Source organism: Balearica regulorum, chromosome 3, assembly GCF_011004875.1.
Source record: "Balearica regulorum gibbericeps isolate bBalReg1 chromosome 3, bBalReg1.pri, whole genome shotgun sequence".
NCBI lineage: Eukaryota > Metazoa > Chordata > Aves > Gruiformes > Gruidae > Balearica > Balearica regulorum.
In genome coordinates, this window is record NC_046186.1 from 115733830 (window position 1) to 115758894 (window position 25065).

At 43.2% G+C, this 25065-nt stretch overlaps 1 protein-coding gene across 3 annotated transcripts in view; it reads right to left on the reverse strand.

Annotated features, from left to right (window-relative positions):
- The window catches only part of SERTAD2 (SERTA domain containing 2), an 80864-nt gene extending 59182 nt beyond the window's left edge, over positions 1–21682 (reverse strand). The window contains exons 1-2 of one of the 3 annotated variants that reach the window (XR_012834781.1): positions 21215–21682; positions 19366–19455 (exon numbers count right to left, since the gene is read on the reverse strand). The gene's annotated coding sequence lies outside the window, so the exon portion shown is untranslated. Of the gene's footprint in view, positions 1–19365; positions 19456–21214 lie in introns of those variants that run through there. The other 2 variants (XR_012834780.1, XM_075749683.1) reach the window with 2 other exon arrangements.
- Between the last annotated feature and the right edge of the window lie 3383 nt (positions 21683–25065).

Below are 25065 nucleotides of genomic sequence, written 5' to 3' on the forward strand. Positions count from 1 at the left end.
AGTATCAGCTCAGACAGATCCTCACTTTCTTGCCCATTTTCACAGAAATGGTGAATCTTTGAGACTTGTGTATCTCCATCAGATTTGGTCAAAAGGCTCCAAAGCTATTAACAGGACAGACACCATCCTAGAAAAAAATTCCAATTTTTCTTTCTCTCTTGCATTCTTGTCCTTCCCTACTAAGGCAAATTTTATGATTAACCTAGTTTGAATATACCCTAAAAGCAGATGTAAAAATTTGTACATTAGAAAATGTTAATATTGGCAGTTATTCACATTCCCTTCCAGGATTTCACAAAACTCTGTAAATCCCTCATGACAGGACCTAGATGGAATATGGACTTTTTGCTATCTTTGCAGCAGTACAAGAAACAAAGCAGAAGTCGATGTACTATTCTTTATATCCTTGAAATATTTGCTTGGAAGTGTCATTGATTCAAGAATAGCCCATCAAATAGTTATTCTGGTAGGTTTATCAACTTTTTTTTACTTTAATATTCCAATTTGCTGTCACACAACACAATGATTTTCATGTTTGTTTTGTCCTGTTACCAGAGCAAACCATTCATTTTTAACTGTTGGTTTTGGCATAAGAGTACTGTACATTCATAATGGAAATGTGTTTTCAGTGGTAGTACTGAACAATAGAAAAGTCTCTTTCAACTGTCGGGTTATGAGGAGAACCATCTGTTATTAAATTTAAGTCACAGTGGCTCTGTTTCAGAAATGCAACGGAGGCTTCGGTAACTTTGCAGTCAAGGCCTTTGTAGCATTGCAGGAAAACAGCTACTTTTCTAAAGGCCTTATGTGAAACTAGCACCACAAAACGGTACCTTTATTCTAGCCTACTTTGATAATGATGAATAACCAAGTATCTTTCAAGTAAACCTTTTCTGGGTGTTGTGGTCACAATTTGGGGCCTCAAGAACTTATATACTTACATCCCAGTAACAGAAATCGAATATACAGAAACTAGTAAAAAAAAATCTTAGCATCGCCAGGCTCAGTTCTTTGAACTGTATCTACAACTGAATAAAGCAAACATCAGGAATTAAAAATCATAATGAAAGTGCTTAATTCAACACAATAGAAAAGTCAGATTTCATCATCTGCTTGATTGACTGTTATATGGCACTTGAATTGTTCTCTGACTTCCAACACAGAATGAATGTGAATTCTACAGAGCAGACAGGATTTCAGAACCTGGAATAACACTGGAGAGAATGACTGCAGCCACCGAGGTGGACATCAAAATACCCTTCAGTGTAAGACTTAAAAATCACCTCTCCACTTCATATGAAGTTATCAGGAATTGCTCTATTATTTCTGTCATTAACCAACCATTCCTCCCCCCACCTTTGCACCAATTCCTCTCAAGTGGAGCCAGAGATTATCAAACCCAGCGATAGCCTTTCAACAGCTTGGCCAGTTGAAAAATCTCTCAAGTTATACTGCTATCACCACTGCGTGAGCTGACGTCAGGCTGTTGTTTACTGGAGATGGGATGGTGCCAATTTCCACTGAGCTGAAGACAGCAGTGTCCGGCCTCTTTTGGCTGCACACAAGCAAGAACAAACTCCTTGTGTGTGTTTGCATGCATGCGCACATGTGGGAGAGAAAGAGTGTGCGTGTGTGTCTATTTGTGGGCACACACAAATGTGGGGGAAAAGCGACTTGCTTTTATTTTCCACTGCGATACCAGAAGCAAAAACAGACAAAAAAATGCAACACTCCATCTTTTCTGAGAGACTGCAAAGGAGAGAAAAGGAAACACTGACAGTTTTCTTTCAAGAACTATCACAGTATGGATGAAAAAAATAATGAAAAAGTAATGGAGTAAAAGAAAGCTTGGAATACCCCTAAAACCCCTACAAAGATGCTTACACAATTAAATAATTAAAAAACCCAATGCTTGTCCATCATTAAAAGGACTGAGGTGAAAATTTGAATACTTGACAGCACAGAATAAATAGCTAAGTTTTACTAGGACTATTTCAGTTTTCAGAGTAACTGCATTGCCTTTCTCTAAGACTAGGAAAGCCCCAGGTCAGTGTTAAGTAAAACTACTAAATTAAAATTTGCTAAATGAAAATATGCTAAAACATTAACAGTCCAGAGGAAGGAAAAAAAAAAAGAAAAATTCCAACCAAGTTTGACTTTTTTTTGCAACATTTGTTCACTTATGTTATTCCCTGTAATGGGGCAGACTTTGTGAGTGGTGAATGTGTGCACATGGGAAGGGACAGAAGATACATGACAGCATCTAGTCCTGTTTTCAAGCAGAACTTTTATACATTATAAATAATATTATCTCGATGGCTGTAAGGATCCATTTGAAGTTTTAAGTGTTACACTGTCATTTCTGCTTGGAAAAACATTCCAGCATATTTGAATTTGAGGAATACAAAATGCAATTATGTGCACCTTGAGCGAAGTTTCCAGTATTTGCATCCAAGCACGGACCACCACTGTCATCTGAGTAAAAGAAGTAACTGTACTGAAGATTTTTTTTGTTCCACTTAATGGCTTCTTCCCCTCAGCACCTAAATACACACTCCTCTGCCTTCTCACTTCCCACGAATGCATCACAAGAGGATATTCATATGCACACCAACTCTCTCTCCTAGGATTTTAACTCCGTCTTACCCCATCTTCTCATGGAACTTCTCTTTCAAGTTTATATACTTTCTCAAAAGTTTCTATTGAGTCAACTATCTGAAGAGGTTTTACAGACCATTAATACTGCTCTGTAGGTTAACCACAAACAACATAAATAATTGTTTTCCTCCTTGTTTCGGGAACTACTGAGTTTGAGATACCCCCCCCCAACATCAGTGGCACAGTACACAGAAAATATGCAAAACTGGAGGAACTTAATTTGAACTACCGGAAATACTGAACTTAACTCCTTAGGTCCAATGTTCTAAATTTGTGTTTATCAAGTCACCTACAAAAAAAAAGCTGGGAACCAGCACATCCATCCCAACTCGCAAGACAGCTAAAACATGAAAGAAGCCAAAATATTTAACTTTTAACATAAGATGTATGAAAAAGACACATTGGCTACGGAATGCAAGTTAATCAAGACTTTGCAGACTGCCTTCAAAAAGAACACTTTCCATCACTGCTGGCCACTGGTGGTATTAAATTGATACACAGACAATAAAATACACACTGCCTTTCCAGTCTGTGACAAGTTTTGAGGGCTTGTGACAGTTTTCAATGTGAAAGTTTGGGAGCTTTTACTCTGAAATGATACATGGCATCCCCTATGTTACTGACTGTTTCTTTCTCTCAGTCAATTATTTCTCCTCCATACAGGCTCAAAGATACCAGACAGGATATCACCACCTAAAACAAAACTGAGAACTGGCATTTTGAAGTCTAGACATGATTTCCTCTTTTGGAAGTCTTCTCATCTGTGTACCTTCCTCATGTAACCACATTGGGGTAAAGAGTTCTCAAGGTGGCCTCATTTAGACTTTATGTATACAGACAACAGGTCAAAAAAGCATTTATTTCTTTAAACCAGAACCATATGCTAATAACTTGGTCGATAACTACATTGAATGAGCACCACTTATTTTTAACACTTTCACCTTTTGCTTCATCTCTCAGGGACAAGGAGGACAAGCATGGATCATACATACTGTTGGGATGCAAGGACCCGTATCAGTATCTCGCACAACTTCCTTAATCCACTCTTCCTTGAAATGCTGCCTCTTCAAAAACGCTGCTCAGCACATACATTTGTAAAACTGTGTTTGCAGAGTGTTTCCAGTCAGGCTTATGAGACTTTCTGTTCCATAGCAAAGCACTACTGAATAGTATTGAACTTTATATAGACATACCAACACTGGCTTTGCCACATGGGCCGATATTGTGCCCAGCAGGTGAATCTGAGGGGGCTTATTTTTTTGCTTTTATAAGGCTGGCACCAATCCTTTCTGCATTCATGTACTTGAAATTTCACTGTACCTAGCTCCAGCACCTATTTGGAAATTAACTTTCTGTGAATTTGCTTGCCAATGCATTGTAAAGGCTTAAAGGGTTGCTTTAAACAAAGTGACCCCCAAGGAACACTGTTTCTGTGGTGATCTTGGTATTATGTTCTCCAGCTATGTCTTTTTGAACTCCTGTGCGTGTTCTGTACTTTGCAATTTGTTCTGATGACAGGCTTTCAGAATGTATGATTGCATATATTACCTACATATATATGTATTATCTATGCATGGTAATATTCCTTGGGCTGGCCACCTTCATTTTATACTGCATTCTCTGTATGTATTGCAAATAGGTTTAGCCTCTGCATTTAGTCTACACAGTTTGACCTTTGTTTAGCTGTGCTTTTCAGCTCTTTTACTGCTTTTTCATTAGGGAATCATTTTCACTTGCCTTCCACATGCACACTGCTCTTTGGAAAAAAAAAAACCAACCAACCAGCTATATTTCTCACTGTGACTGACTTTCAGTTTTATCTGTCTGTTAGATGCTGGGAAGTCTTCTGGTCTGGAGAACTATTTCAAGGGTGTGCACAGCATTGCTCTAAATAAGGGAGCTGAACAGTTGTGATTACACCCCAATGATACAGGAGAGATTCTAGCTGCTAGTACAGTGAGCAGCTAGGGGAACTACAGTGCCCTTTCCCTCTGCAGGTGAATCTGTCCCATGTTATGTTCAGCAAAATGTGGATTCAGGAGGACTGAAATCAATTTTAATTCAATGAACAGCCCTTAAGATTCCTGTTTCTCTAAAACTAGAAAGCTTTTCAATCACTTAATCTTTAACCTAAAGGAGTTTAGACAATCCAAACTACTTGGGTTTAGGATTATCCAAAAATCTTAAGAGGTTTTTCATCTTTCAGTTCAAACCAACCTACATTTTTGGTTCAGCCACAAAATCAAAAGCACCACAGTTAATCACAGCTCTAATCACTTCTATCACTACTCCCCAATTTGCTAACTGTTCAAAAATAAGAGTCCCATGACTGAGTTTTACACTACTATATAATGCTAGAGCAAATGGTCTCAGCTGATCTCTAGTTCCTTCTAAAGGAGGAGGACTTCCTCACACAAGTACACATAGCATTCAAACGATGTTCTGGGAGCTTGCAATCCTCTCCGTTTCTCCCACTGGAGCCTGCGGTAAATCTCAATTACCACGTATGCCAGATTCAGAACCAACACAGAGGATTTCAGCCTCTCCAATTCCCTGACACAACATCACTCAGGCCAGGAAGATGTGCAATGCTGTAGCCAGCACGTCCTCTGCCAGGCTCTGTTCCACACACTAAACAGCTTTAGTGGCTTCATTTACTCAGTTTATTTTTTCCTGGTCTAAGATGCGGTTTGCTCCGAGCTCCAGTCATTGAACATCAGTCCCTTAGACACACATGTAGGAGACTGTTTCCTGCCTTTTGCCACCTGACACGCTATCCTCTCCTCCATGCCCACCCCAGTACAATGTATGAACATTATATTAGATCACAGACGATTACTGTAAGAGTTTCAATCATACGCTCAAGCCAATTCAGTTACAGGTTTTCAGCATATCCCTTTTTATTTTTCCTATGAAACCAACTCATATTTATCCCCCTCCTCTTTTGGTCAGAGGTTGGCAACCTTCAGTATAAGAAGAAAAATCCAGCCCCTGATATCCAAAGTCTCAAGAGACATGGATCACTGCTGCGATCTTTTGTGTCAGAGGGCCTTGGTGCTGCCAAGGATACAGTTTCCCTACTGGGTCTTCTTTGAGATTCCAAGTTTTTGAGATTCACAGGTTTCATTTTATTTTGTCTGGCAGACGTACTTGAGAATGGCTTCTAGCAATATCAAGGAAACAAAAGAAACTTTTGGTAGGTGAGCATACCAGCTGTATCCACTGATACACAGGCAGCATACAAAAGCATGGAGCCCTTAGTGATGGGTGAGAAAACAGTACATCAAAGTCTATAGTAGTGTCCCATGCAGAGCTGTATAAAAATTGATAGCAGAGTGAGCCTGAGAAGAAGGCAGGCCTCAGATCTCAGCTACAGACCTCTGAATGCAACCAGGAGATCCCATGGAAGGTTAAGGTCTACTCTGATACCAAAGAAATCTTTTGAAAAAGACCCAAAGCACGAGGGAAAGACCACTGGCTGCATTCTCCAGCCTGCACACAGCCTCGGCATCATTGCAGGTCAAGAAAGCTGACTTTTTTTGTCACACTCAGCAACACAAGCCAGAAAATGGCTCCCACTGCCAACTTCTCTTTCCACAAGCATCAAAACACCAAAGGGACTCTGTGGACTTGTTGACTGTTTAGCCAGAAGCTTGTGAGGACTTCCTGGAACAGGGGGGGCACAGAGGGGCTTTGCACCTTCAGTGGTTCTTGGTTAAGTCAGAAACACACGTCATGAGCACTCTGCAGTGGAGTTACACAATCAAATTAAACATTGTGTTGAGTACCCAGTCTCCTTCTCCCTACCATGCCCCCTCACACACACAGAGTGGGGAAATGCACTCCAAACAGTCCCAGAGATCCCTCAGTAAGCCAAGTATTTGGTTCTCCATTAAAAAAAGAAAGGCTTTTATTTGTGCTACTCCCTGGTATCTTCAGGGACAAGAGGCTCAAGATCATCACAGTGCTGAAGGCCTCAAGTCAGAAGAACAGTGCAACTTGTCCTTCCATGGGCCAGCCCACGTTGTGTGCTGTAGCCATGCTGGAAGGAGACAGAGGCAGAGGACGGCTGTCAGAAGCAGCACGCTAGCACAGACGTGACACTGGCCCCACACACAGCTTCTGCTGCCTGTGCTTGTAAAGGTGCCAGAGCTGGATGCAGTTAAATACCCCAGGGTAAGGGGAAAGCCCCAGTGATTTTCAAGCCACAGCTGCTACACCATTTGTACAGTGGAGAAAAGTCTTAGTAGGTAGAGAGGCACAGAAGGAGCTGGCAAAGGATTGGAAGTTTTCCTTTGCTGTCCCTTTTTTAGGCAGTGGCGGATGATTTTGCTGTGGAGCCTCAGGTGTCCTGAACAATAGCTGTGGAGCCAGTCCCTATTTTGGTGGCAGAAAATAAACTGGCTTTCCGGGGAGAGACAGAGACAAGTCAAGCCAGTTCCAGACTGTCATTTTTCCCTACTGGCTCATTCTGCTAAAATCACAAGCTGGAAAAACTGGAAAGGTAAGCAGTCCAAATTAATGGGAACATCAAGCAAACTGGTTTGTTTATGTATTGGTTTAACTGGAACAGGGAGCACAATTCGAGCTTTGGGCACTAGCTTTGTAGACATTCCCTTAGCTTACCTTCTACCTGAGAAAGCCATGTGTAGGCCTGAATTATTCCTGGTCTGTCCTCAAAACACATCACAGTCTCTTGAAGCTTCATGCTTGCATGGCACCCATGACCTCAACTCTTATTATGGGATGGCAACACTCATATCCTACCAACTCATTCTTCCAACTCCATGTAATTAAGAAAAAAAAACCTGAAACAACACAGAGCAGGAAGCTGTCTTTTTCCTCACACCGCTCCTCATGCATTATTGTTGCCACATCTTACCCATAGCATTTGCCTACCGAACTGATATTTTTCTTATGGAAGGAGAAAAAAGCAGTTTTTAGGAATCCTACAACTGGTAGGAAATAATCAATTTACGCTTAATGATTAAAAAATCCCCAGGTATATATTTATAGTTAATTTCTGCCATAGAGCAGACTTCACCAGATGCTCAATTGCATTTCATCCTTAAGAGCAAACAAGGGCTCCTGCAGATTAGACCTTTCCAGCAGAGCTGTTGCAGATGGGTAGATCACGGTGTCCTGCTAACTATCACCGAGACCACAGCAGTACAATGATTCCACTTACTAAAAGCAATAAGTTAAAATAAGCACCACAAAGGGAAGAAAAGTGGCATGGATCTTGCACATCATTCCTCTTAAAATTCTTTATATAAACTGTAGGATGGACCCATATTCTGCAGACAGGGAAATTTGAGCATAGCGGCTTTGTTACAAAACTCAGTGGAAGAGCAAGTGCCTAATATCCCTGTACTCCAGGGCTGGTCATCCCCACCTTCCATCTGTATGATCAACAATCCCAGAAACCAGCTGCTTCTGCGTGCACATTAAAGACCTGAATGAGAACATAAACGAGTCAAACCGCCTTGCACAGTTTAAAACTACAGCATGACATAACTACAAGTCATTGCCATTAAAAGTTAAGAAAAAAAAAGTCCACACCTGCCAAATACAGCTCCATTGTCCACTGCTGAGTTTTAATGACATCTGCTGCATCTTGAAATCTGTTCAATAATAAGGCACTACATTTCCCCTCCAGGACCAGAAATCAGGTACTGTCACTTATATACATGAAAGGCACACATAGGAAAATATCCCACAGCCATGTGGCTCACACAGCAATCAAAATCTTGGACATCCTCTGCACACAGAAATTTGCTCTTATTACAATATATTCCAGTTCGCCAGCATGCTAAAAATCTCCACTCAAGATTCCTGGCTTTTCCAATTAAGCTTATAGACAAAAAGTCTTTTTTCCTTTAACGACATTGCCATTTATTGCAAAGCTATGATGAGTTCTTATCTCATTGCGGTGCCCCATGATAACTCATTCTTCACTGAGCTTCACTTTTTGATGTATGAGGAACAGCAACATATACTTAAATAGCTCTATTTAAACTGGCCCTATAGTTGAAACAAATCATTCCAAGAACAGCACTGCATTACAGTCAGAACTGCTCAAAAGCTTAGGATACGATATTCTTCAGTATTCACAGAGCTTAATATCTTCAAACAGAAATTACTCAAGCTGATGTATCTCTCATTATTATTAAGTCAAAGTTCTTCCAAACGAGAAGAGGATGATTGATTACCAGGGCCAACATAGTGAGAGATCACACTCTTTATAGCCACAAGCAAGCCTGGGAGGGCTCAGGTCGCCCACAGCCAAGCATGCTGGGAATGCTGCAAAGCACCCTCAGCGCCCCTTGTCCGAGAGCCCAAGCATCTCCCTCGTTCAACACCAGATCTATCTGGTGCTGACGGGTAACAGAGCGTTGCCTAGTCCTTCTAGACCATGGGTGCAATGCAAGCTTTCAAACTTTATAAGAGGGAAAAACAAAAGAACCTACAAAAACAACAGCAAAAAAACCCCCAAGCCAGAAAACAACACATGTACCAGCATAGCTCCAGGCCTCTTCCCCGCCCCTCCAGTTACCCTCCAGAAGGTAAATGCTGCAAGATATGAGAGGCTTTCCAGGAATAAGCAGTACTGCTTGGATCAGGTTCTTTGCTCTGCCTAACACAGATGGGATTGGCTTAAGAATTCAAACTGGACCCAGATAAGAGGTGGGGAATCCCATGCAGTATGTCTAGAAACACTTTGGAAAGTGAAAATATGGTCATTGGCCTGGCCTGTTCACTACTGGCTTCCTACATTAGATGCTTATGGCACACTGGTGTCACAGGAGAGGAGGAGCCAGATTCACATGCCCTAAACTGCACCTAAGTCTCTCTCTTTTATTTCCTTCCAGCTGACTCCTGGCCTTCAACCACAGAGCCCTAAGTGGAATTTAGGCCATGAGAACCCAGTCTTCAGCATCCCAGCAAGTGGAAATACCCACAGCTGACTTGGGCTGGAAGATATTGAACACATCACAGGAGAAAATACACGTGCTGAGTGTACACATACAAACACACACAGCAACACAATTCTTCTGCCTCAGGGGTCCCCAGACTTTGAACACTGACCTGTCACACAAGGAAAAGCAGCATTGAATTTATATACATGGAGCATGTTGCAACTGGACACTGCAGGTGAAGCATGCAACGTGAACAACCTCCACCTGCTGACTATGCTCCAGAGGATCCAGAAGCCAGTTTTCAAAGCAAGACACTGTACATATCACCCCTCATCCCTATTCCCACTGTACTGCTTACCAAAGTCAAGCTACCAAAATGTTTCCAAGAACATGGGGAGTGTTACTTCCTTTCCATAGCTGTTATGTGTCAGGAAATATTGTAGGCAGATAATATCTCAGGCACAGGTAAGAAAGATGGCAGAGTTAATGCATCCAAATCTTTTTCACATGCAAGCACACACCCTTGAAATAAGCCAGAAATGCTAATCGTGTTTAGTACACTGTAGTATAAACAGCAATCATGAAACTAAAAAGTAACAAAACATCCCTGCCTGAAGGGTCTTCTCCAGGCTATTACATATCAGAGAAAAGATAACAGCAGAAGTTTGAGCCATAGCAAAAGAAAAGCTCTCCCCAGATACGAAGTCCAGCGCTGAGCCCTAATATGCGGGAATATTTCACTCTCCAGGGCAGAGTAGCGTTCTACAAGACAGTTTCACATCCCAGCTCCAGAGCATCCTCCTGAAAGCACTTTGGGAGGGAGCAGATACAGTCCCTCACACAGCGTTCAACTTCAGCAGCCCAGGAGGGTTTCATAGTCTCCACCACAGAGAGCCTACAGACCCCATTGGCCATCTCCCTCTCCCCCAAACCCAAAGTACACTAGCGAACAGGCCAGTACTTTGCACCCCTGAGATCAGCATACCACTGTCTAGAGTCAGCTAATAAGAGATGTTAAGAGCAGGGCTACATCTTAAACCCACCCATCACAAAGAAGCAGAAAGGAGGTTCCTCCATCAATGCACGAAGACAGGAACTTGTCCTTCAAAAAGCCAAAGTTCCTCACTTCATATACGAAGGCACTAGCAGCAGTGGCCACAGGTCTGTATCCTCCATGTAGCAGCGCAGGACTTAGCTCCTTCAGGAGATGATTTCCTCCATGCCATTCCCACCACAATCTGAGTTGGCTGAGGTTTTGCAGGAACAGTGCCCTAAACCTCCAGACTGTCCTGTGTGAGATGGAGAGATGACTCTCAGCTCCTGCAGCAGAAACAAGCCTGCCTTGCAGAACAGACACTGGTTAAAATGCAGAGCAGGGAAGGGGAGCAGAGAGGCTCTTCCTGTTTGCACAGGTACTCCCCAGGGAGAAAGAGCCACTGGTCCCAGCTCTGAGAACAGCTGGTCCAAACACCAGCTCGTTAAATGTACCAAAGGCCCTGGGGGCATGGAGCATATCCTGGACTCTCCCCTACCTCATCGCCAACCATCCTTCAAAAGAAGGAAGCAGTGACGACGACCGGTCCTGTGGGCATGTGTTTGGTGAGTTTCAAGAGTGCCTCAGGGAGCTTCAGCAGAAGAACATCCAGCTTCTACATTTAGGTTTGAACTGCATATTGAGCTGGTCACTGCTGCAAGATGTGGGCATTTCCAGTCACACTCAGCAACACAGAAGCATAACAATAGATTTGTTAAAGCAGAGTACTGAGATTAAGGGGCCCTTCTTTCTACTGCCCATTCTGACACCACATTAAACATTCCTTTACAAAAAGATGGGCAATAAAATTCTTTCTTGACATCACAGAACACTTGAGACTAAAGTTAACTGAGTCATGGCCTTGGTCTTCTTACAAACTAAGTGAAGGACAGAATATATACAAGGTAGCCAGTTTACATGAACAACATAGGACATTTTTTAAAATCAAACTTTTTTCCTTGTGCACTCACTACTAAATTTTGCCTCGTCCTGTTGAAAGCATACAAGGTTAGAAGTAAAACAAGGTCTTCTCGCACACTTGATGTTACACTGGCAGTGCTAGATACCTTGCTGCTCTTTTTCCCATACCTGAGGATGTTCCACAAGTACCCTGTGTTCCCATTCACTCCATGTCACACTCTAATAAAGAAAACCAGTTCATCGCTGTTACTCCCACTTCCCAGTTCTTGGGCCGCTGAGGAGGCACCACAAACAAAAGCGAACAACATGCAACTGCTCTGTTTGCATGTCCCGAGGACTGGGTCTGCACACTGGTGCCCAAAGAACAAGCATATTGCAAAAGCATTATGTTTCCAGTGGCAAGATGGATGGGAAAAGTGCCAGCCACTAGCTGTAACCCTTTTGTCATGCCAGTTGCTGGCTGCTGTAAGGATGTACGTTAGATACCTCCCTAGAAAAAAGCTCTGCATCTCATCCTTCCAGATGGAGGAGGAATGATTCATACGCATATAAGCAATGCTAGAATGACGGCTGAAGAGAAAACATTTTCTTTTTGTTTTCTGTTTTGTGTTACAGACATGCTCAGGGGCCTTAATCGCAGCACAAAATTGAATTGAAGATGATGACATTTTGTGCCTCAAGGAAGGCATGTGAAAAACCCCAATGCTACTTCTCACTGGCCTTGTCAAGCCTCATGTTGCATGCACATACCTCACGTGCATTTCCCTGCTTTCTCATTTTCACAGCATTTCCCTGCACAGAACATAACAGAATAACTCCACTTAAACAGCCATCACATCACGCAATGACAAACACAGGGGAAAACATCCAAGAGATGGATCAGGTGTCAGGAGCTCTAAACTGACCAAGGACTGACTTGTAATGCAGAAGCAAAGCAAAGGATCTCTTTTCTTTCCAGACACACCAGGGACCAAAATGTGTACATTTACTAGGCCTAGATGGCTGATAAATGCAGAACAGACAGAAGGCTTGGCAGTCAGGGCACTTGTCTGCATGATGCCCGTTTCTTTCATGGAGGCCACTGCACGTATCCTCCTCCCCACCTCACCTGCACGGCACCCTTGCCACATACTCACACTCCTCTCAAGGGCTCTGTGTCCTGTGAATCTGTTTTTCAGTACTAACCTATATATTCCCACCTATTTACTTTCCTCTGGCCTGTCTCAGATTTGTGGAGTCCTTGGAGATTATCTGTAAGCACCTGGAATATCCTGAGTCCTACTGCAAGTAAATAAACAGCAATTCATAAGCATGCAATATGTATATTAAGACAAGTATATAGCAGTCATCTCTGACAACAAATGTGAGAGAGGTAGCTTCTTTGTGCAAACAGTGGTAGAAAAATCCACACTTTGGGGTACATCCACTGACCAGGAAAACCTTCAGATTTACCTTCCCTGACACCCACTTCCTCCATCATACTATCCATTTCTGAAATCCATGTCCCACTTTTTATTATAAATTATTCTAATCAGTTTTGTGGCATGGCAGAAATCCAGCATAACCTTCAGAAATATGCATGCACACCCTAGCTATATAGCTTCTTCATTTCATAAGAGCTTTTCTCAACAGCCTAGTGCAGAGTCTGGGAGGATTTGGCAACCTTTCTTAGCAGCACCCCCATGGTGGTGACCCTTTCCTAAAGGGTGCTAGATGCATTCACCTACACTACCTCCCCTATTTGTAAAGAAAGATTTTTCCTCAATCTCTCATTAAAACCAGGAAAAAAGAAGTGTTCAAGCTGGAATTTTTCCTCTGCTGTTTTTCAGGTTAAAGTGTGACTTGGAGGTGGTGAAAGGGCTAGAGAGAACATCTGCAGCCCAGCGCAGACCTTCTTTCCCACCCTGCCCTCTTCTGAATGGAAATATGTAAGATAGGCTGTGTAATTGCTCCAGCTCCTTCAGAATCAGGGTTCAAGTGGAGAAGAAAGGGAAAAGGAAAAAGAAAAAACACAAAAAAACATAGAAAAGCCCCAGAGGTAGTAAGGATTCTTAACTTTTCTTGGGTAACGAGCACAGGCTACTTTCATAGCTCTTGAAAGAAAAGCCCTACACAGTTTGTTCACTCATGCTGCAACAGCTCCAGAAGGAATCTGGATCTGTGGCTTTCCCATAAAGCTAATAAGGAGGTCTGAACCCCACACTGGGGAGGGAGAATTAAAAAAAACGCAACAACAAGCAATTTAAACAGAGAGCAGTACCATCTTGTTAAATAGTATGTTAAGAACTCATCTGCAAGTCTGTCTTGGCCAATATGGGACATAAATCAGGAAGATACAGTAATACTTACTAGCATGGAATTAGTCACTGCTGTAAGCACTTTAACTCTGAATTTCTTGGATTATAACATTTCAAACTCTGTTGTTTTATAGAAGTGATATGATAGCTGTTCAAGCACCACAATCAAATTATGCTACCAGGACATTCGGGCAATGGATTATCACAGTAAAGGAAATGGATTATCACAGCTTTTATTCTGAACAAGGGAAGACGATCTCATTTTGAACATGGCGGGGGGAGAGTACACGACTATACCTGAGACTTTTTTTCCTCTTTTTGGACTTTCTAAGGTAGGAATGCCACAAAAATTTGCCAGCCTGAAAAGACAGACACTGCCTTTCCCTAGAATTTGCACTGAAATACCTGAAAACAGGGAGTAAATTAAAAACATTCCCAATCAAAGAGCAGTTGAAACAGCCTCCTCCTTGCATTGGCTGAATGTTGGAAGGATGCCTTATTCCTGGGCATTTTCCCATTGCATATCTGGCTGCTACTTCTCTCACTTCATACCAGGCAACGACCATCACCACCACCAGACTTAGAGACTTGAGCTCTGTTTATAAACTTTACTATCAGATATGTTCCATCTCAGAGGAAGATGGGCCACTTACCTTCCAAAACCTTCAAATTAGCAGGTTCAGCAAAGGATTGGTGTGCTCCTTTAAAAAGGTTTAATAGTTTAAAAGTTCTCTTTAAAAGACTGCATCTTTTACCTTTACATCAGCACAGAAAACCTATCTCATTTTATACTTTAGTTCTCACATTGCATCACAAACCAAACATTAACTTTTTTAACTTCACAAATCTTGTTTGGTTTCGTTTATTTTTTAAGAGTATTTTGGTACCTTCAACACATACATGCATACTTTTTGGTGCACGGTACTCAAGAGACCCTGATTCTGACCTCAATTTCTTTGGCAACAGCCAAATATTCCAGCACAGGATGAGGGAAAACCCACCAAGTCTTAATATCCCTGCGATGCTGTCTGAGAGGTCACTAGTAGCCATGACACATTAAAGACGAGAAGAGACCGAAACAGGGAAGACAGCCAAATAAATAGAAGCAGAAGAACCAAAAAAATAAATAGAACTGAGCTCCACAACGCACAGAAGCGGCAAAAAGCCTGCTCTGCTACAGCATGGGGCACGTGTCTGAAGCTGATGACACCTGGGTATTATTCCTGGCTGTGGTCCTGACTCCTTCTGGATGACTGCACCAACTCATGTCCAAACTCCAACAGGCGCTCCCTTCACATTTTCCTTTTGGACTACGGGTCAGCAGTGGTGAACCTTTTTCTTGCCAAGGGCAGAGGACACTTAAGTATTGCTGGCATCCCGTACCTCAGCATGTGCCTTAGCACTGCACGACAGCAGCACAACCACTCTCCATACCAAAACCAAGAAGTGTGGGCCACAAAAAACAGGAGCTAGATGCCAGTCCCCCAGATTTCACATTCCCGCTGTAAGCTTTTTAAGGAAGGATCAGTTGCTATTTATTTGTACCCTGTGTAGAGCAGTGTTATTTGGAGCTGTTCATGTGATTCTATAAGCAAGCAGCAACACTGGTCATTGATTAAGACTAGAAAGAACAATAAATGAAAAAAAAATGGCTGGAGAGAAGTGGAGGGAATCAAAAGCAATGACAGAAAAGGAATGCAGTAGGACAGAAAGAAGGAAAGCAGATGATAAAAAGATACTCAGAAGAAAGGAAACAAAAAAAAACCTAAAGTGAAAGAGGCATCCACAGGAATATGTGACTTCATTTCAACAAAAAACAGGGTGTGTTTTTTTTAAATGAGAATGTTGAATTTGGATAATCAAACAAGCAGTATTTTATTTTGCCCCACAGCAAATATATGAATATAGACTTTTAAATTTTAAGGAGGAAGAATCCAAGCTCTCAACACACTTGTTCTCAGAACTAATGCTTTAACCACATTAGTAACAGCTTATGAAAAGACAGCAAAGTGATTACAATTCCTTCTATCTACAAGCTACTTTTTCAGAGTCACCATCACTACTGTAATTTTGCAGTTATGACAGACTTTATCCTCATTATTTCTTGGGACTTTCCTCCCTATTTCACGCAGTAGGAGCTAAAAAGGTTTTATTCAGGTTCAGCTGAGATCTCTCCATCCCTGTTTGGTTTTGGGTTTTTTTCATTTCTGTGTTCTTACTGTCATTAACTGGACACCCGTGGCAATGCCAGAGATATGAAGTACTGTGGATCACTGCAATTATAGGCAAATATTTTAGAGAATCAGAAATTGACTTGCATACTACATTACTCCAACTACCCCTGCCCCCCACCATGACTTCACCTGTTAATAATCATTAGAAAGTGGAATGTCATTTCTAAGCTGAGTTGAACACTAGAAGCACCATGCTGGCCTTCACTGGCTCTATTTAATTAGAGATTAGACAAAACAATAAAGCATAGGGAGAATATAAACATAATGTTGCCAGTTTGTCAGTAAAAAAGTTTGGGTTACCAAAGAGATAAGAGGAAGGCTGCCTATGTTATCTGTGCAGCCGGACCAACAAGTTTACATTCGCTGGAACCACGCCCCCATCAGAATTCCCTCTGAAATGTCAACACAAGCCATATTATTAATTTTCCAAGTTGCTGACCTTTACTGTTGCCTGCATCATAAATCCAGCATTTTGAACTGTTTCTATTCACACAAGAACATGCTCCACATGCCTCACAATATCTGAACTCTGTACACAGGCTGCTCACACGTCACAAAACAGATGCTTGCTGCAGCATCCCTGAAGAAGCTGCTGAGTTGGACCTTCTTAGTTCCATGAAGTCCACCAGATTACCATCAGTTATGCTATCCACCACTAAGGCAGCCAGGTTTCCCAGGTTCCCCCAAAGCCCTTAGTGTATCTTAGCTTGAATACAATGTTTCAGAGTGTTTTATCAAAGGTCATAGCATACAGATATTTTAAAATAAAATAATTTGATTATGAACTTAAGTTTAATTTCAGTCAGGAAGAAGAAGGAAAAAAACCAAAGTCCTTGGATTAGAAGACAGACGTTCCCATTTACTGTTCCTCCCAATTAAAATGTTTTATATAGATCATCAGAACTTAATGCATCATACATGTTACAATGTGCTCAACATAAGGCTGTCGATCTGTCATTTCTTTGTAAGTGCTTAATGTGATGAATGATCTAGTTACTTGTCTTTCTCGTATAAAAGCAGAGAAGCTTTGAGACAAAGAAATAAAGGCCAATGCATATTACAGATCTTACGGTGATTAATATCAACCCTTCTGACTCACATCTCTGAAAACAGTTAAGGTCACTATTCTCTTTTATTTTTATCATGGATTTCAGTACATCTCATCAGAACCCTCCAAACACTTGAGATAATTTAATTTAAAGCAGAAACAGGAATATCAGAAACAGAGCATTTGAGCTACAACAAACAATGCCACACCAGCATGTCATAAGAAAAATAAGTGACCTTCACTCTTGCCTCTGCTGACAGACACACACACTTGAAGCCACTTGCAGGCCAAGGTGTTAGCATGATTTCTGAAAGACAGACTAATAAATAAAAGAGTTTTAAAAGAAAAGAGTTTTAAAAAAATCTGAATACTTACTGTCTGAACTGAAAAACCTGCCTTTCCAAATCAACTAATGGTTTGGCAAGCCTACATGGAAGGCAGACAAACAAACAGCATCTTTTCCTTTTAACATGGAATCTGCAATATGAAAAAAACCCCAGCATTTTATTGATTTCCATAATACCATCTCTACAGCTTAACAAACTCACTCAGCTGCTAATGCTAATTCACTGATGCTATGGAGCCTTCCCATATAATTATACACCCTCCACTTCAGTGAGCCCCAGGGCGCTGTTTCTAACTTTCCAGAGGACCACTGCACTGAAAGTAGAAACAAAAAACTTCTCTTTCATTACCCAAAACAAGCTGCAAACCAAGTTTTACTTATTTAAATGGGAAATTAGAGAGACTTAATTTTTAAGACAGGGAATAATCTGCCAAGTCTGCGTATATTTTCAGACTTGATATTATGACAGCAAGTTCTCATTTAAACTCTTCTCCCCACCCCCCTCTTTTTTTCTTCCTGAGAGTACACAACAATACAACATATAAATACTGCAACAATTACTATTTCTAGGGAGAGATTCTAAAGTCCTTCTCAGCTCAGAAGTGCTTCAAGGGGGTGATTCAGAATCAGAGACTTTTGTGATTGTCACTATAATTAACATTATACAAAGATGGTGAAATGTTACCATTGCTATAGGGAATATTTTATAAGTGAATGTATATTTCAAAGATATTTTTAATAAGTTTTTCTTTTAAAAAAACCCCGCAGAACACCCTGGAACACCTTCTAAACCAAATTAAAGGAAGATACCTTCTCCGAGTCTCAAATCCAAAATGTCCTAAATAATTAATGAAGTAAACTCTGCCATTTTTCTCCATTTCTCGAACAAATTCAGCAGTCCACAACCAAGCGAGCAGACAGCTCCAGTATACTTCAGTGAGAGTTTTGTTCAATTAGGGACTGCAGAATTTGGCCCAATTAATCTAGTACTGTGTATCTGGAAAGAATGTGGTGGAACTCTGCAGTGTAAACACCCTCCCCAAATGGCTGTACCTAGTCCCCTTTCTTGCTCTCCTACCCATTTACCCTGCCTTGATATTTCAGAACCAACCGTACTATATTCACCATCTCCATCAAGATTCAATGTGGTGTTAGAGCTAAAATCGCTTAATTTTATTATGGTTTCCCATGCATATATTAATTTGGAACCGGTTAATCAATTTCCTCTGAGAATGGTGAAATGTGTGGATTTTTGTTCAACAAACAAACAAGTTGACAGTATCAATACAGAGTTGGAGTGCCTCTAAAAACAATCTAGTTTGCATAATTAATGTTAATTACAATAACATCTCAATCAGTGACACAAAAGCTTAGCAATGAACACAGTCATATGAGGAAGTGAAAACATGAAACAAACATGAAAGAATTGTGTCTTGTTCTGAAGGAGTATCAAGCAAACTTTCAAGAGATTTCTAAATAAGAATATAAAGGCAGAAGACAGTTCTGCTTTGTTAGACATATTTTCTTTACAGGCTGCTTACTATGGAGCTTTCTTCTGAGATTGTAATAAGACATTGGATCTGAGCTGTGGACACACCAGATATTATCTTTCTACAACATCACGTCCAAGCCATTATCAACTGCTTTAAAGAAAAACAACTGAGGGCCTGATCCTGCTGCCAGTGATTTCAATAGCAAACATTTAAACAACGTGATGTCAATATTTAGGGGGGGGTCTGGAGAAGGAGGGGAAGAAAAAAAACCAACTCCAACCTGAACACTGCATGTAAGTATGGAGTCCCTCAGGCATATAGGAATTTCAGGACAAGATAATGTATTTTTCAACAATCTTTTTCCTACTTTCCATAGCAACAAGGGAAAGCTAAACACACAGAAAACTTACCTACCTGTTTCACTGGTAGCACAGAAGTCTTAAACAGGGCTTTTTTGGTATGGTCACTTAACAGAGCAGCTTTACATTTAATCCTCAGAAGTTTTCTTCATGACCCAAGAGAAATAGTTATCCAATATATTATTTCAAGGGAAGGGAAAAAAATAGGTGTGAAAAAATAAGCGCCACTCTACCTCACCCAGATTGGTACTGTAGTACACAAGTAGTCATACAAGCGTTGCAGGGAGTACTTGCGCAGTAAAGTACCACTCAGCATGAGTAAGGGTGGTGTAATTGGGTCTGATGAGGGAAGGATTCAGAGCTTGTCACGTCACTACTACAGAGGCCTTTCTGAAAATATGTGTTTCTTGATTACTTTTCACATTAATGCAAATCTGGTCCGTTAAAGTTAATGAAGTTGCACTGGTGCTAAACTAGTACCAGAGGAAAAGTGGGCACTCTTCATATTGATTTAAAAGGCCACAGCTGAAGGACCCCCCTCATAAAGGCAAAACAACAGACATTTAGGAAGTTTTTGGGTTATGCTGGGCAAGTTACTCCTTGGGATAAGGAGTGATTTTCTATTTGGTATGAACCTCAGGGCTGATTTTTTTGTTTCCCTCCCTCTCTTTATAGATAGAAGCAAGACAAGATTTGTTCAAGACTTCATTGCCTCTAGAAATCTACTGATCTTAAGCATACTTAAGACTACACTTAAGTAGTCACTGACTAAAGCCATACTTCTTATTTACAAGACTGCTTGCTCTAAAAAAAAAAAAAGAGCAACTTCATGTGGAAGATTCTCAGAATGATGCTAGCCTTTCCTCTTAACAAAAGTTCAGTAGATTTATTTTTCAGATGTCTGAAAAAGTTCATTTTGGAGCACTGTGAGGTTTGTTAAACCTTCAATTCAGCAATTAGTTTCCATATAATATGAATTACAAAGATCAAGCAATTAATATTAATAACTAAACCCTGCAAAGTATTAAAGCTTCAGTTGCCCTGCACTTGAAAACACTGCTGTACTTGCTGGGGTTTTCCATGTATCTGTTTTATTTTAGCTACTCTGAACGTACGGCACATGAGAACGTACACCACATTCACGTTTCTAAAAATACATTAAGGAGGAAAAAAAAAAATCAATAGCAATGAAATAGAGACATAACCATTTTACATTAAGCACTCCCAGTATCAATCCAAGCCACCAAAACTCCCCACTGCGGACCATGGCTTCACCCTACGATACACGCATTTTCCTGCCACGCCAAGTCAAGCCCAGGTAATACCGAAACATCCAGGCACGACAGGGTGGGGAGGAGGATGGTGCACCTGGAAATAAAAAAAAGGTGACTTTCCCTGGTTTTCCAGGAAAGACAGTGGACAGAGCCTGGTCCGGAGGGGTCTGGCCCACCACTCGAGCAGCGTGGCTTTCAGGATCCCCTTGCCCCTCACGTCAACCTTCACCACAGCCTCAACCGCAGTCTTAACCGGGGAAAAAAAATAAAATAAAAATTACAATCAAATGTGTCATCGACAGCCTGACACGCATTTGTAGTTGGCAAAACTGCCAGGTTTTAATAGATTTTTTTTTTCCCCCTTTCTTTTCCAGTGCGAGGTGGAAAGTATCTCCCCGGCCAGTGCCAGGCTGCGCGGTGAGGCGAATGCCCCCAACTTTCTAACAGTTGGCAGCCAGCGGAGCCACCCGGCCCGTCGCCGCCGCCGCGCTCCCCCCGCCCGCTCCGCCGCCTCCACGGGCAACTGGGGGCTGCCCCGGCCCTCCGCCCACCCCCTACCCCCCCAACCCACACCCCCCAGCCCCGGCAGGCAGAAAGGAGCGAGGCCGGGAAGGCCGTGCCCGGCACTCACCCGCTCCGGGGGGCTCCGCGGCGAGGGCCGTTGAGGACCGTTGAGGGAGGCGCTGAGGGGAACGGGGGGCAGCCAAACGGGAGGGGAAGGGGGTGCCAACGGAAAGAGGGGGTGTGGGGGATGAAGAGGCAGCGGGGGGGAACACGGGTGAGGAATTTAAACCGGAGGGGAGGAAATTAATTTAAAATGAGCGTGCGGCGAGGCGCCGGGCTGCGCGACGGAGGCGGCGGCCAGGCGCTGAGGCGGCTGTGCTCTATCCCATGCCGCTGCGGTGGCCCCGGGCGGCGGCGGCAGCCGAGCTAGGGGGGAAGTTGGGGCCGCAGCCGGCAGGGAGGATGTGACACCGTGACAAGTACGGCCCGCCAGCCATGTACCGGGGGAGGAGGCGGGGGAGGCGGCCGCCCGCACGCAGGGGGCCGGGGCAGCCCAGGCAGCACCGCCCGCCCGCACACGGCATTTAACGGCGCTGACGGGCCGCGCCGTGACTCACACACGGGAGTTAGTCACAGGGCGGGACCGGGGGGGGGGGGGAGGCCGCCCCGCCCCCCGGGCGCCCCGCCAGCCTACGAGGCGCCGCGGCCTGGCGGATTGGCGCGGCGACCGACCAATGGGCGCGGGGATCTGCCGCCAGCGCTGGAGCGGCCCCTTCGGCCCAATGAGTCTTCTGAGGACATTGCCGCGAAGTGTTGGGGAGGGCTGGAGGGACCCCCGCAGGGCGGGAGCTGTGCGCTGGCTTGCCGCTGCGGCCAACCAGCATAGAGGATTGAGTTGATGGGCGGCCCAGCTCAGTCCAATCAAAAGGGTGCGGGGGGGGGAAGTGCCTTCTCCCGCCCCCTCCCCGGGAGATGGTCACGCAGAGAGCGGAGGGCGGGGGAGGGAGCGTGACTGGAGCCGGCGGGCGGCCCGGTGCGGTGCGGCCCGGCCCGGCCCGGGGGAGGGGCGCGGGCATCCAGCCGGCCCCGAGGCCGGCGGGCTGGCGCCGGTGTGAGGGCGCGGGCGGGGGTTACCTCAGCGAGCGGCGGGGGCGGGCACCGAGCCGGCCGACGCGGGGGTTGCCTTGGCGAGGGGGGGGTACCGAGCCGGCTGAGGCGGGGGTTACCTCAGCGAGCCAGGCGGGATCGGGCGGGGCGTAGGGAGCGGGCCCGGCGCTTCTGAGACCCCGGGGAGGGAAAGGGCTCGCCCCGGGGCTGCCTGCGGAACGGGGCCGGTGGCCCGGAGATGTCCGGGGCGAGCCCCTCTCCACCTTGGCTCAGCCAAGGTCGTTTCCCGCGGGAGGAAGGAGAGCGGAGCTGGGGCCTGCTCCGGGGGAAGCCGGGGCGGCCCCGCTGCCATCGGGCGGGGAAGGGCTGGCCGGGTGCTGGGTGGGAGGTGAAAACCCGGGGGGGGGGGAGGGAGGACGAAGGGGACTGACTGCAGCCAGCTCGGCTGTGAAGGCCTCGGCTTCCCTCAGCCCCAAAGGACCCCCGGGTTTGGACTTGGGAACTTGGGGTTTGCTTGTGTTTGCCAGGTGTCATGACTTAAGGTTTGAGTATTTCCGCCTTAGTCCTCCACCTTTTCCTCTTTTTTTTTTTTTTAAATTTCTAACATTTTTAGAGAATAAAGCACATCTTGGGTTCCAGCATGATGTCAAAATTTGACCAGATTAATGAAAAAATAAAAGTAATAGCATCAACAGCTGTGTTACAAAGAGCAATTCCTCTTGTGCTACTGGAGGGAATTGACAGATAGGAACAGTATCAGTGGTGTAAAAAAGCAGTGCTGTTTTCACAAATTATTAATATCGGAGGAGTTTATTTTAAGGTAGAATGAGGAAGTAATGCTCACTACAAGTTTCCAACAAATACTGGAGCCTTACAAAAAATTTAATCCCAGTGAAGGAAATGTGATACTCAATTTGTGTTTCACCTCTTCATCTCTACATACAAACTTTTAAACTAAAACCTGGGGTTTTTTTGCAGAAAAGCATAAAATAGCTGAGAGATTTCTATAAGAGAATGAAATAACACTATCAGAATAAGGGACTACATTTGCATTTTCCCGGGCTGCAAAAATAGGCAGTTTTGTTTGCTTTAAAAACTTGTTGCCTGGACAGATTGCTATCAATACAGATTTTTTTTTCATATTTTGGCATCCACAGTAATTGAAGAGCTGAAAAAGCTATAACCTGCAATAATTTGTTCTTGGTTTTTGCTTTAGAAACAGTGGGACTAATGACAGGGGTTTTTTCTGCTTGCTTTTATTGAGATCCGGATAGCTGCAAATTTCAGAGTTCCTCATTTGAAGCCGGAATGTTAAATCATGAACCAAAAAAATGGCCTTCAGAGTTGTCTCTTAGCATCTAAGGCGTCATTCTGCCCATTGTGTCTTGCAAGAAATCCAGAATGGTACTCAGATTGCTCTCGTATGAAAGGGGAAGAAAAACAAGACCAGTAAGGGTGTCGTGTCAGGAAAACAAGAAGGAAAAAAAAAATGGTGGCATACAGATTTGGTGGGGTTTGAATGGGATTTTTTCTTATGCCTTCCTGAGCATCCAGCACTGGCACACAGTGAATTTTAAGAAATTAGCTATAATATTTTATGTTATGAAACATACCTGACATTATGCTTTTGGGGTTTCTCCCAACACCTTCAAACTGAGGCTCCAGGGAGTTTCTTACATGCAGAATTCCTTGGGCAGTGGCACTGGTCTGCTCATCAGCTGCATAAAGCTGTAAATCTTCCAATTCTAAGATAATATTGGGAAAATAACGTAGTTGAATAGCTACCCCATCTTCCCTGTTTCTTCAGACTGCTTTGAAAGCATGTGAAGGCTTCCCCACCCCGACTGGCATGTTCATAAAACTTGGAGAATTTGTTGACTAATATTTCCTTTCCTGTTGGAATCTGCTGAGCTCTGCTATTGTAAGTGCTCCTGCTTTAACTGCTTTTGGATCAGAATAAACTGAATCCACCCTATTGTTCTTTTATTGCATTTTATTTTACACATACTGCATTTTGCTCATCTTCTGAGCCATTGGATATTTGCATTAAAATTTATGAATACGAACGCATATTTTGTTTGGCACAGACCTGTTTCCATTGAAACCCAAGACGGTTACCTCGGCGTAAGGGATTAATTTCAGCTCATCATTGGGAATAACAGAGGATTTTTAGAAGTTATCCCCATATTTGAATTGATAGCAAAAGCAGAGAATTTAAGATCTATCATAATTTGTTTTTTCTTCCATAGTAAGAGGTTAAAATACTTGCAAGGTTCTGCAGCCTTCAGCAATGCTCACACACTGATTCGTGCTTAGCGACTTCTGAACACTGCGCAAAAGAGGGCTTTGCATCATATTCTGTGCAATTTGGCAAATAAAATGAAGAATAGAGTATTTACCATTCAATGGCGTATATATACGCACACAGCCCCTCTTCAAAGAACTGGAACAGGTGGGAATTTCAGGGTAGATGCTTGTCTTTTTTTGTAGTTGTATCTTCTTTAACAGTGATATTTGAACGGAATTGAGACAGAAATTGAGCTCGATATTGGGCACGATACCTTCTGGAGGGTGAAAGTCTATAAGCAATCATCCTGCTTTGCTGCTACAACCAACTACTGGGCCTTTGTGCACGCACATGCTCTTGGAGAGGGCAACTGAGGCAATATTTCATATCATCACGGTGCTGCAGCTTTCCTAATGTACAGCAGTTTTTTTTCAGGGCCAGCACTGGCAAGGAAGCGATTATAGGAAGATCTTGGCATTTACTTTTAAAAATCTCTATTTCGCAGTTACAGAGAAAAGTTTGAAAATGCGGCCCGCTGCCCAAGGTGATTTCTGTTTGAGGTGGGTTCTTTTGGGTTTTGTGAG